General features: G+C 32.1%; 1 protein-coding gene across 6 annotated transcripts in view; it reads left to right on the top strand.

The window, feature by feature from the left end:
* The window catches only part of ELP4 (elongator acetyltransferase complex subunit 4), a 243,507-nt gene that overhangs the window by 98,925 nt on the left and 129,850 nt on the right, over nt 1-14,732 (top strand). The gene's annotated exons all lie outside the window — the stretch shown is intronic.

Genomic DNA, 14,732 nt, shown 5'->3' with positions numbered 1-14,732 from the left:
TAGTACACTTGAACTGTATGACATTGCGATAATTTGCATTTCCCTGACAACTAATGATGTTGATCATCTTATCATATGCTTATTGGCTATTTTGCCTGTCTTATTTTGTCTAAGTCTTTTGTCCATTTTTTAATTGGGTTATTTATCTACTTATTATTGAATTATGAAATTCCTGAAATATTTTCGGTATATCTTTGCAATAATTTCTTCCAGTCTATGGCTTGCCTTTTCTAATAACAGTATCTTTTGAAGAGTTAAAGTTTTTAATCTAGATAAAGTTTATCTTATCATTTTTTTTAATGGTTAGCAATTTCTCTCTCCTACTCCTCCCAGTTTACAAATCTTTGCCCTCCGTAGGGTCTTTTTCCTGTTTTCTTCTAAAAGTTTGATAGTTTTATCTTTTACTAATAGATCAGTGTAATCCAATTTGAATGTTTTAAACGACTGTAGTTTACATTCTCAAATAGTTTTTGACTTATTAGTTAACATTCTAATATATGTTAACACACTTTACATTCACTAGTTCTCTTTTTATTAGAGTTACTATTTACCAAGGTACTTATTGTCTGCCTCAAACATGTGATTTCATATAATCTTATGTATCTAATACTTTGTAACCTCTGGGAAGTCAGGGCCACATATTTATAGTTTTCTTTTTTCCAGGTTAGGTTTATGAAAGTAATACATCATTAAAGGCAATAAAGTATAAAAATTCATAGCACAGTAACTAAGCTTTTTCTAGATGTTTAATAAATGTTTAAGGAATAATGATTCTTACTTAGGAAATCATTTCTAATATCTGATTGTTGAAACTTCTTGAATCTTCATTATAAATTTTTGTGATTTTAGATCTTTTTTCTAACATACCCAAACCCTTCCTGCAAATGGCCAATTTATTATAATGTCATTTAGTCATCTTAATTATATACAGGATATATCAGCATATTTCAAGTCTTATTACTAAAAATTTAGGCATAAGCAAGATAAGAATTTTGCCTCCTTAGCCAGTAGAATTTATTTATAATTGTTATAAGAGGATGATTTATTTTTCCTGCAAAGACTTTTTACAGATTTTGCATGAACCTAACTTATTATTGTGAGTTTATAATCACACCAATATCATAGGGAAACTCCTTTCTCTAATCATTTTAGATATTCTACACATACTTGTATTGTTTACATTGTTAATGATGTTAAGTCATTATAAAATTAATACTTTAATACTAGTTTGGTTAGCTTTCATGAGCTTCTTGATTTTGATGAGAAGTAAACCTGGAACAGACTTATCAAATACTCATAAAAATACTGCTACTCTCAGTACCACTACAACTGTGCTATTACTATAAGCATTTATTAGGCACATACCACATGCGAAGCACACTACAAGTGTTATGTCCTTGAATATCCACCACAAGCCTTACCTCTATTTTTACAAGGTTACACAGTTAATAAGAGGCAAGGCCAGTAATGTTCTACCTCATGTCTTCCCCTGACTCCAGACTACAGCATCTTCACTTTTAGGTTATATAGCCAGCTGCCCTAATCATCACAAAAACTGCAAGATAGGCATGATGCCAGTTGCAAACAAGATTAAACTGAAATTAAGCGATGCAACAAAGTCACGTATTTAATAACATGTTTAAAGCTAGTAGCAAACTCTGATCTGTTTAAAACTTACTCTTTCCTCCCTGTCACACTACGTCTTTATGTATCTTGAATTATTAACTACTTCTGATGGCAGTAACTTCCCATGAGGAAGAAAAGTTCTAGACCAGCGTTGCTATTCAGCATTTTTAAAGAGAAAACTATCATTGTAAAATTGTTGACAAATTAGTACATGTGAAAGATTAAGTAAAAAGTTTCATTGCAGTCAAGGGAGGAAAAAAGGATGGAAACATATTTCCTTATGTGTAATTGCAAAGCAAAGAAAACAGTTATGAAATAAATACGTGCATATATGTAATTTTTTTATTTATTCCAAAGGGACCTATGCAAGAAAAAAGAAAAGAACATTTTTCCAAAGCTATTTTGGTGGCCATAATGTTCATTATTTAGAAGGAGATTCCAAACCCATTGTGAATGCTTGTGACTGTGATCCTTGCGGTCTCTGTAGAAGGAAACAGCCGTCATACTGTCAGGTATCCTCAAGTCATCCTGTCTACGTCACCAATTAAATAATGATCGAGGTGATTAAATGGACTAGATATCTAAACATTATGCAATATTTGCATTTTGGTATTTTACAGATACATTTAAAACATTGTATAACTGGAAGAGATATCATTTAAATTTATGTTTTTTAAGGTTCTAGTAAAAAGACTATTTTGAAATGGAAATAGGAAAATGGGGGGTCAGACTTTGGCGATGAGTATAAGGTTAAATAATGTGACCAAGAATTATGACGTATTCCTCAAAATATAAAAAAAAAACAAACTGCCCATCCATCTACAATTTTCACATTTTCCATAATATCTTTTCTACGCAATTTTTCTACCTATCCATTTTTTAATGTTTTTTAAATTTATTTTTGAAAGAGACAGAGAGAGAGAGAGGAAGGGGCAGAGAAAGCGGGAGACACAGAATCCGAAGCAGGCTTCAGGCTCTGAGCTGTCAGCACAGAGCCCGATGAGGGGCTCAAAATCACAGACTGTGAGATCATGACCTGAGCTGAAGTCAGACACTTAACCAACTGAGCCACCCAGGCGCCCTTCTAGCTATCATATAGTAGTTTTCTGGTCCTAATATCAGTTGAGGTATTAAAATGTATATATATTCTTTTGCTCTATGACTATAACATCTCATTATATATTTGTTTTTATGTGAAAGTACTTAAGAGAACATACAAGATTTAAGAGTTTGCTTCAACCAATCATGATGTAAACAGAGGATAAAACCCAAGAACTCTTAAAAAACCAGCAGAGAAAACCACAGGGTTTAGGGTAAGGAAAGGGAATAAGAACCAGAAGCAGTATGCTCACAAATCTAATCAAAGACATATGAATACACAGAACCAGGAGACTGTGAGTTTATTTAATAAATCTTACATAGTACTTTTTATGAGCCAGATGCAGTCCTCAAATCTTTTTAAATATTACCTCATTTTATCCTTACAGTAACCCCATATGGTTGGTGCTGTTATTGTCTCCATTTTACAGATTAGGAAAGAGGGGACAAAAAAGTTGAAGTGACTTTCCCAAGGTCACACGGCTAGTGAGTGGCAGGATTTAGACCAAAGCAGTACCCTGTAAGTACCATACTCTTAACCACCATGCTCTGCAGCTTACTCAATAGAAGTACTAAAAGAAGGTCAAAATTAAGACACAGACTTGTGTACACAAGGTAGCATTTAATGATGAAAGAGCCTGGGTTTTTGGAGACAGATAGACCCAATTAGTCATATAGTTTTAGTCAGGTCTTAACTTTCTCAACCTCATCTTCTTCATCTTTTAAAAAATGGAGTGAGGAATACCTAATTCAGAGGATTAGCAAAAACATGTGCTGACACAGCGCTAACACATAGTAGTCTCTCAATATATGCGAGCAATCATTACCTTCACTATAGTTACTTTCAAGAGACTTCCAAAGATGAAAATTTGAACAGAGATCAGGCCACAGAAATAAGGTGTACAAGTTCATCAAAGCAGTAGAAGTCCTCAGCTTTCTGTCTCTTTTTATGAAAGTCTCTGACAGAATCTTCTAAGAGGTCAAGCCTGAGATAGACCAGGAGGCATGCATGAAGTCAGGTGGCCATCTAAGTCATAGTAACATCACCATGTTGTTCCAAGACTCTTCTAACATCGTACATCAACTTCCTCTCCACTATGACCAGTGCCATTCCTATAGACTCCAAGTCAGAATTTAAGTGGTGATTGAATGTCTAAGGGTAATTTAGCTTATTCATTCATGAACAGATATTTATTGCTGAGGCACTAGGCACTCATGAGGATATAGCAGTGAATAAGACAAACAAAATTACTATCCTTGTGGAGGTTTTTTAGCAATGTAAAAGACAGCATGAATGGAGCAGAAAATTAGTATATGGAAGGTATTTACAGGCTTGAGCTTGGAATTTGATACTAAAGTGGTTTCTGCAAGAAATAGAAATGTAGTTTCATATCCTTGGAAACAATTAAACATCTATAGGTAATAGAATTGTGATACTTTTATTTGAATATGTTGTATAGAGTATCACTATGTTAAAAGTATATAAAATATCTATATCTCTTAAATTGGTAAAAGAGCCAATCAGTGTTCTTACTTTAGTTATTAGCATTCTGTCAGACTTGTACAGTAATGATTAGTTACCCTTTATTATACTTTTGGCATGCTTCCCATGTTTAATTTCATTGTAGGGAAGGAACACATAGTTAAGGAAATTGCAAAGAGGAGGAAAAGTTAAAATAGGGAAAATAATGACATAGATTCAAAACTGACTTGAATTTATTATTATAATAAGACTTTTGCAAGTAGAACGAAAAAGAATTATTTTTAAATTTGCATTTGAAATATTTTGTGTTTAGCCTGACAACTTTGAACTGAGAATTTTTTATTTTCTTTAGGTTAAAACTTATTTCCATAACAGCAACAGGGAAAAATAACAAACACACATTGAAACAAATACATAAAAATAAACTCTAAGTATCTGTTAAGAAAACGCTAAAATTATCCATCAAATATATTATGAGTATCTTAAAAAATATATAGCCCTAAACAATTTTCCTGCAAGGTTGTTATATTACTGATATTGTCTCCTTCTAAAATATAATTTTAGCACCTGCTCAAAGACATTGTATTAAAAAATGTATGTGAAAATGGCCAAGTTAAATAAGACTTTGTTACATGCTAAACTGTGGTGTAAAGTGTCATTAGAAAGAGCAGGACTACGGACGGCTCCCCCATATTCGAGCATTACCCAGTTCCCAGATCCCTGCTGTGTAGTTGTTCCACTCGCCAAGAAGCCTGTTAAAGAGCCCCCAAGAGCATGTGTACAGCCCTCCATGTTAATAGTTAATTGGTGAGGATGGCAAGATGAGAGGACAGCCGAACATGTGGTCTCTCAGACTCAAGCCGTAGACAGACCTTTAGTTATAATAACAGCAGCTGCTCACGTTCTCACAACTCAACTGTTCAAAACTGTTGTCGAATGAAGGTTGCTGTGGATTGGAAAAAAAAAAAGGGGGGGAAGGTCACATCTAAGAAAAATAACTAAAACCCTACCTTGAAACTCTTACTATTTATTATTTAAGTATGAGAATATTACTTGAACTTTTTAAAACTTAAGTACAAATTTCTATATTCAAAGCTGTTCTATTTCAGACACATATAACACTGCTGCTTTTTTCCTATTTACTGTTAGAAACAGAAATGCTGGTGCAATGCTCGAAACTTTTTAATGAGATTTTTTGCAAAGTGACACCTTTAAAGCAGTTACAGTAGGATGCTGTTCGATTTCCCCATTTAGCAAGATATGAAACTATTAATTTTTTTGGTTTTATAAATGGAAACTGGCTTCCTATAGTGAAATTTGTCATCCACCTCCACATTATAGAACATTTTGTGCCTTTTAAGTTAATTTTATTTTCAATTCCCAGTGACAGTTGTGTACTTGAGGAAAATGATGACCAATAACATTTATTCTTTTTGAAATTAAAAATTTAGTTTTATGCCTTGTTATGATTTCCTTGGTAAGGTGAAAGGAAAGTAAGTTTCCCTTAGCTTCTGCATTTTGTTTACATGATCTATGACAGGTTGTTGGTGACTTGTTTTTAGTGATCAAAAGCATTTTTACTGGAAACCGTCAGGAAGTAAGTATGGAAGAACTTAGAATTGTGATTCAAATGGGAGGTGCAAATATTTTTCTGTGGCTTTCTCACAACTTTCCTTTCAGGAAGAAAATGTACTTTTTATTATTGCTAACTTACTCAAACTGTTGTAATCTACTTTTTAAAGGAATTTTTAAATATAAACAACAGCCTAATAAATTACTCCTTAACTATCATAATGAAGGGGTGAAAACTTCTTTGACATTACTCACAGTAAAATATTAAATAACATTTTCTCATTCTAGAATACTTCTCAATATCACCAGCATTTAATGTGTTTGCTTATCAAACATTAGTTTATAAACTATTCAAACTTTCTTTTATTCAGAACAGATTTCAGATTTGAAAGTGTCCCAGAACATATTTTGATTGGTCATTATCGTCATTTGCTCCATTAATAGCCTTACTCAGTTTTTATCCTATACTCAATGTTTTCCAACAATTTGATCTGTGGACTTCCCTCCACACCCCCGCCCCACCTATCTGTTTGGAGAATACCATCACCAGTATGTTAGTTTATGCCAAGGAAAATTTATTTTCTACAGAAAAGCAGGAAGAAAGTGCTTTGTTATTTAGAACATCTCTTGAAAACTGAGGAAGCTTTTATTTAGTGTGTTATTTTAATTGATATTTCTTCCAATTAATATTTTACAGCATTAATATAATAAAGTTTTGAAATGAGTGAATGTTTCAAAGTAGAGAAATTCAGAACAAGCCTTTTCACATCCATAAACTTTTGTGTTCATGCTGAGTATCTTAGCAGCTAAACTCTAAGTCAAGTAATGGACTGCTTAGAACTAACCACTAATATGGGATTATGAAATGTGGACTCCAGTGGCCTTGTGAATTTCTCTCAGTGTGAAATCTTTTATTCTTAAAACAAGAACTAAAAATAATTGCATGGTAAAGGAACAACAGACTTTTATGAGTTTACAACTATAAAATTTTGGAAAATATTTTTCATGTAATTGTTGATAAGAGCATCATTATAGGAAAGCATAACATCATCTCTGTCCCATAACTTAATCTATTTTAAGTGCTCTTTTTAAATGTACTTTATTAAGGAGAAAATTTAAGGATGAAAATTAGAGATTAGATTTAATCTCTTGATCATAACTATCAATTACTAAAGGATAAAGTCAGATATTCTGGCTGTCAATTTTTCATGAGTTCCTTTTATTTTTCTAGATCTTCTCAACTACTCTAAGGTAGATTGTAAGAAATTAACATTTTTAAAAGTATAAAAAGAAGCAATCTTAAAAAGTCAACTGAATCATACTAAACCTATTTTAATGTTATGCCGTGTATGTTAAATTGTAGTTTTTGAAAATTTAGTAACTTCATATGAGTCTGGTGTACTGGAAACAGAGTCTTTTATTCTTTATAATAACAAATAATAGAGAAATAGGTGCTTCAACTTTGCTACCATACGCTGCTTATAAAAATCTATAAATTCTTATAGCTCCAGTTTTTTTTCTTCTGTTTTATACTGCACATGCTGGTATCTGATTAATTTTTTAAATCAAATCTTAGCATGTATGCATTATACATATGTATTGAATTTACTTTCTTGGTCAAGGATGTTTGAAGCTTTTTACACAAATAAACTCCAAATTATCTGTAAGTTTCTGTCTATATAGAACATTAATAGCAAAATATACACTATTTTATCTTCATGTAAATATGCATATTAAATAAAAGCAGGATGTTTTAAATGGTCAATAAGATAAATGTGCATCTTTAATGGAAAAAAAATGCCACTTTAGAAACCTTTTGTTATACTTAACCTAACCAAAGCATATTCAGCAAGCCATAAAAAGAAAAATAATTTTAATGTAAAATGGTTTTTTTGTTCCAAAATAACTTTGTGATGTTACAGTTCATACGGTGATTCATACTGTACTTCCTTATGGTGATGGTGGTTGTTAAAGTACTATTTAGAGCCAAAATTTTTAAATATATCAATGATAGAAATAGTGAAACGTCTCATCACAGTATGGAGATTGAGTCATCTGTTTGGGCATATGGAATCTTTGGCTGTGGACTGCAGTCTTTATAATGCCCAGTGTCCAGGCATGGACACAACTGTTCTGGGAACAGAAGCAGAGAGGGACCTCTGTGTTCAGTCCACTTGAACGTGATAGAAGAAAAAAGGGGAAGGATCTTTAACGTTAATTATCTTTATTATAAACTATCTTTGAACTTGATCACTTTTTATGTACAGAAAAAAAGTACAACTGTATGTAATTTGCATTTATTTTGCAAATAAAATTAGTAAGTTTTTAATCTTTGGTGTTACAAGCTCTCTGAAAAATACCTGTGAGAAAATGTAAGTTTTGAATTATTCCTATTTGTATACTTTGATGCATTTCCCTTAAAGAAAGATTACTGTCTTCAAAAAAAGATGATACTTATTTCTTAATATTGAGATGAAATATGCTTGTAACTAATTATAATTTAAAGCTCTTTAAATATCAGGTCATATATTATATCCTAGTATTATGTTTTAGCCCTTTGCTATTAATTACATTATTATTCCTATATAAAGTATTTCTGCTTCTTTAATAATGTTTTCGCACCCTATGTAGTTAATCTTTAATGTTGAGGAGGACAAGGGGAGAGATTAAATTAGCCTTGTAACCTCTTTCTCTTCCAGGCTGATGATGGAAAATAAAAGCTCTTAGCCACAAAATGTAACACTTAGAATTAATATTTAATTAGACTAGCAAATTGTACACTGTGGCTGAAAGCTTCCAAAGAGTTGTTAGTGCCACAATTGACCTACAGGTTTAATAATAACTCACTTCTAGAAGCAAGTGCCAGTTCAGCATAGTAGAGCCACTGTAAGAAAGTCCTGAGAGATTAAAATCAGCAAACCAAATGGCAGGCAGGGATTCCTGGGATGGAGCCTTCTGGAAAGCTGGGAGCTGGAATAGCTTTTAAGCCAGGATTCAGATGAGAACAGTGGGTGAAAAAGCTGATCCCTCCTGTTCTGGGAGCTTCTGGTTGTAGGCCAAAATCTTAGAACAGATTTTTACTAAATGTTTTTGCTGCAGCTATTAACTTACATTGAAAATCAAATATTGAATAATTTTTCTGTAAAATTTAACAAATTTTTTGTGTAAACATTAGTTCTTAATTTCTTACATATTAGTACATAATATCTGTAAACTCAGATCATTAGATTATCAGATAGGTTTGGCGCTGTACATCTATGCTCTTTTGCTGTGACATGCTGTTTCCTTGTTCCCTGTATAGTTGATTTATATGGTTCATTTCTATATTATTTCATTACGGGGCATTATGCAGAGCCTGAGAAAGAGATTGTGAAGTCTGTACCCAAGAAATGTTTTTCTTCAAGAAGGTACATATCTCAACAAATATAAATTAAAGGCATTCTTAATTTTTAAAGGCCTTATATTATAAAAGCAATGCTACATTTGCTTATGCTTATGATGCAATTAAATTACAAGACAAATAATTGGACCTCCTGGTGAAACATTGGATCCTTATATCTCTGAGAAATTAATCTGGTGAAAAATAGGAGACCATGAATTTGAAAATGTGCAAATACAGAACAGCTAACTTAAGAAAGAACATCTTACATAATTTATTGGTTTTATCTTCAATAATTAAAGAAAAGCTAAGTCATTAGTTAAAAATTCAAGCAGATGAGAACCTTGCCAGCAGAGGGAGTAGTCCTGTCTGCCGTCAGGTTCCCATCATTTTCCCACCTGCCTCAGCTTTTTTCCCAGCCAGTCTCCCATCTGGACCTGGCTCTGTCAGCCTGTTCCTGATGACAGGCTATAATTTTATACTCAATATGGGATTATTCTAAGCTGATTTTAAACTTTAGTATCTTTAACCTACCACGGCATCACAAACATCAGCTGGATGCTCCGTTTGATATTTGGATATTAGCAATTGTTTTTCCAGGCAAGCTATGAGCTTTTGGACATCTGTGAATTATCTGAAGGGTTTCAAGTATAAAGTAGTAAGCAGCAAATTTCTGATTTGGGAAGCAACCCATTAAACATTTTTAAACAACAAATAAAAATTTCTATGTGAATGATTTCCATAATATGAAACTAGATGGTATATAGTTTATGAAAAACTACCTACAATTAATTTGGAATATTATACTATTATTCAATTTGGCCTATTCATTATAATATTTTGTTTACCTTATTTATAAGTTTTCAGAATTTGTAAGATTTTTTTGATGTTTTTATACAATAACCTATTGGAAAAGAAAACTGATGTAAATAAATGTTCTGCAAAGCATGTACTATTTGAAGCCAGTGTAAATGTAAATAATATTTCTGAAAATAACATCATGTGTTCTTAAAAAATATTTTCATGCCAAAACTTAGAATACTAAGTTCAATCAGATGGGAATCCCAAAAAGATGTGGCTCCATTGCTTAATGCTAGTAAAAGTGACAACTTAGCAATTTATTTTGCCTTTCAGGTTAAGTATATTTACCATTAGCTCCTTTGTGGATATGTTTTTAAAGCATTAGAAAAAGGAACCAAAATATGTTTGCTTTATGATTTCACATATCAGTATATGATGCTACCAAGAGAGTGTTATAGCTAGAATTTTTTTTTAATTTACCAAAGTTCCACTATATTTTAAAATTCACTGTGTGACTTTGAATAAATTTAAGTATTAAATCTGGGAAGAATTAATCTAATGCCTTCATTAAGGTATTATTACAATTATAAATGTTTATTAGTATAATTATATTTGGTAAAATCATATTATTTCTTAAACTCAAAAAAAAATATGAACAGAATTATTTTTCCCAGTATAAAATATTTTTAATAAAAACAAAATTTTAATCTACAGAAGTAAGTGACAACTCTGGGGAAGATAGGGGGAGGTTTGTAAAGTTACAATAAAAACAATTTTATTATTTCATAATCTCAATTTCTATAGAAGGTAAAACTAAATAAGCATAGGAAAACAAATACCTCATTAAACATCTATAGATTTATCCTTTTGTCCAAATTTATTTTTTTATTATATCACAAAGAAATGTCATAAATGCTAGTGTGGTTGTGTTTCTATGCATATCATTTTTCAGGAAAATGTTATTATAACTTGAGTTGTTGAGTAGTATACTTGCTTTTCTTGAGATTCTCCTCCCTCCCCCCACAACATACACACACACACACACACACACACACACACACACACAGACACACACATTATGTCACATAATACATTCAATCATAAAGTAACTTAAATATTTCTTTAACTTTTCAGTATTAACTTAATAGTTCTTTTGCACTATTGTAATCCCAAATCTGACATGTGTGCCATACTCAAATGGGGGCCCTACCCTTATATTGTGTATTTGCTGTCTCTCTTATTTGAGTAGCTCAAGAACTTATTCTTATTTGAGGCATTGCATAAATGGTTAATGTCAACTGGTTTATGCTTTTCAAGCTTCTTAATAATTAAGTGATTGGTTAATTACATTTTAATTCTCTTGTTCAAAATCTTTCCTGGGAGTATATTTTGTGTTAGTCCAAACTATCTTTTATGTTGTTGAGATAATTAGGTCAAAGAAAGTAGGAAAACATTCAGGGTTTGAGGTATTCTGATTGTTACTTTGTTACTCTAAGTAGGTATCTCAACTATTTTTATTAGAAAATGGAGGGAGCTTTATATGGCAGTAGTTGAATTTTTATCTCTTAAAGTTCATAGTTTTGGCTTAATGAGCTCTGAATTGGAAAGGAGCATTAATTTAATCTTCCTTTATTTAAAATCCATTTAATGGATTTGGCATATCCTAATAAAGAGGTTACCATTCTATAAAAGAAAACAGGAAACATCCTATGAAACCAAGCAAGAAACAATCAAAGGAAAAACTCTGAAATTTTTTGTGAAATTAAAATTGGAGTAAAAAGGTAGTTGACTGGACAATCTGATTTGCCTTTTTTTAATTTGCAACACCACTTGACATAATTTAAATTTAAATAATTAATTAAAAAATTCCACTGCAACAGAAAGTTTTAAGAACCTTTTATGTAACTTAATACAATGCTATTTGAGACTGCCAGCAAACTCTTAAAACTCCTGGACACTGGCTCTCTGCTCTTCTGGCTTCCCTCCTAGTCACGTCTTGGCTACTGTCCAGAGCTGACAACTTTCACCCAAGAGTGAAGGGAGATTTGTCTAGTATAAGGAGGATTTTTGAGCCATCCTAGATTTTCACATCCAGATGGGCAAGGAGGAGGGCTGGCAGTATCATTGTACATACTTGGGTGATGTCATTGTGCCATGCATGAATATAACCATTAATTTACTCCTACTGGTAAGTCCTGAATGTCCTTAGTCAAATGTTCCTTATTAGAAAGTGTAATGTAACAACTTCAAAGTCAACACAAAAATTACTCAAAGTTTATGTCTAAGTAATTGATGCACAAACACCTTGACTTCTCCATTTCCAACTACGTATACTGCGGACCAAAGAGATTTCACATCTTGGCTAATAACATAAAAACACTTAGAATCTGTTAGGATGAGAATGTGAAAGTTCCAGTTTCAAGACCTCTGCTCAGATTATTATGCTAAAGCTTCCCAAACACCGTGAGTTATATTATAACAATTTATTGTCCATAGTGTATTCTTCCTAAAGTGAATTGTTATTGTTATGCTTTTGAGGTTATTTAAAGCTGTTAATTTTAGATTCTTTTTAAGTAAATTTCACCTACCCTTATCTAAAAGACCACTTAGTATTAACATTATGATTTGAAAGGCAAGAGTGGTTTTAAGGTATGATCATACCATATCTTACATATTGATACCATACTCCCTATGAATCTCAGAGGTACCAAAGTAACCTGTAACACTAATTTAACTTTCAAAAAAATGTGTACATTTACATGCCCAAATATCTTTTATGCTTTGTTCATAACTGGAAGACTGAATGAGTTTGCAGTTAAGATAAAGATTATCTCAGTCAGGAATTTAGATGTTATTATAATTTCCAGTACTTCGTATTCTACATTTTTTCAATATCTGTACAACTTTCACCATCCAGTTTACCACATTACATAAACTATTTTCCAAAACTGCTGTGCAGAAAGCAGTAAGGTCACTGTTAAATATAACTTATTTTGTGGTAATGATTAAAGCTTTTTTCTTGCTGTAATACTTTATGAAAGCTTTTATAATAGGATTTAGTTTGTAGTTAATAACTGTAGTATAAACCTACAGAACTTAGAAACCCAATAAATGAAATATATGCATGAGTTTCTGAGATTTCTAAATCCAGGCTGTATACATCTTTTATTTTGGAATTCATTAGTTTTCGTCTACAAAGTGGATAGTGGGTTTTTTTTTTATCTCCCCTAAATTACCTTAAAAAGATCTATAATGTTAACAAATATTACAGGGTGTTAAGTGGTTTATTAGTAAATTTTAGGGTTAAATTGAAGAAAGAAACCCTCTTTGAAATAAATATCATGTTGTCCATTTAAATATACAGGACCTTGCTTATAGAATGCTAGAACACTAACTCCATCCTTAAACCTTACAATTTCTATTATTAAAATAATTGAGAAATCTCTAGTTTATATCACTACAATTCCAAATAGATGAGTTCTAACAAAAATTGATTTTTATCATTTAGATTCAGACATTTAGATACAAAGGCTTAGACTTGTATTTATAGATAAAAGGAAATCTGACCTTTTGATTAAGAAATATTGTCAGTAGCCTTTATAAGTGCTTGTTCATCTGAGGGTCCATGACAGGAGTACTCTTCCCAGTTGAGTTTATCCTAAAAATGAAATGATAAGAGCCTGCTGGTTGTTATCTAAGATTCTTCTTAATGGGAGAACCACATGGTTATTCTTCATCTCCCACTTGTTCTCACCCTCTACAACCAACCCAGCCACACCCCACCCCCACCCCAACATTGTTCAGTACTCAGCACAATGAATCATTTTCAAGTTGACTCATTGTGAACTGTCTCCCAGCTGTTGGAATGTCTGGCAGACATTTTTGTTTGGGTGAAGAATAACTGGCTGAAACCCAACCTGGATGAGTTTGATATAATAGTCTTTGGCTAAAGAAATATTGAGAGGAACTTGTTTATGGCCTCTGAAGCCCCTGTTATTCCTGGAGTAGGACCATTCCCTGTGGCATAGAACTGAAAGTAAGGAATCAATCTGGATTATTTTCTCACCATTGAATGAAAAATTGCCTTGGGAAAAAAACGGGCATTTTCAAATTATGTTTTTCTGTACTCGGTACCCACGTGATTGAGAGTATTAAAGCCAATTAAGGATAATTATTTTTACTGGTTCCTTTTAGGAGCACTGATTCAAAGGCTAAAACATTCTGTATACAACACACATTTCTACTTACAGAGGAGTTTCAAAGACTGCCCTAGATATGAGTTAAACAGGCATTTCAGCATAATGTTTAGTGACAGAAGCTACTATGTATTTCTGAGAGAGTCAGGTAACATTAACGAGCTTTCTTTTATTTTTCATTCTGCAGTCTTTACAAGGGAACCTAAGAAACAGAGGAATACCAGTAAGCTCAGTAGTCAATCATGTTTTCAGAAAGTGAACATACTTTCCTCTAATGGGACATAATGTTGGACTGAAATTTTCCTGTTTTATATTTCCCATCCTTTTCTAAAGATTATTTTTAAATGGGTAGACATTACCATTGTATAAAATGGGAGTTTCAAAATTATAAAATTTTACAAACAACAGTTTTTTCAACTTATATAGAGCTTCAGAGCAAAAGTTTTTCTCTAAGATGTTATCGACTTAGACCTACCACTATGTCACAGGCTAAAAGGAATACTGAATTTCTGTTAAATAAAATAATTCAAGAGAACCTATAGGGTATTTGATAATTATATTTTTAATGATTTTTTTA

The sequence above is a fragment of the Acinonyx jubatus genome, chromosome D1 (assembly GCF_027475565.1).
Source record: "Acinonyx jubatus isolate Ajub_Pintada_27869175 chromosome D1, VMU_Ajub_asm_v1.0, whole genome shotgun sequence".
NCBI lineage: Eukaryota > Metazoa > Chordata > Mammalia > Carnivora > Felidae > Acinonyx > Acinonyx jubatus.
Note: the sequence above shows the minus strand (reverse complement) of the source record. Positions and strands in the feature narration are given on the sequence as shown.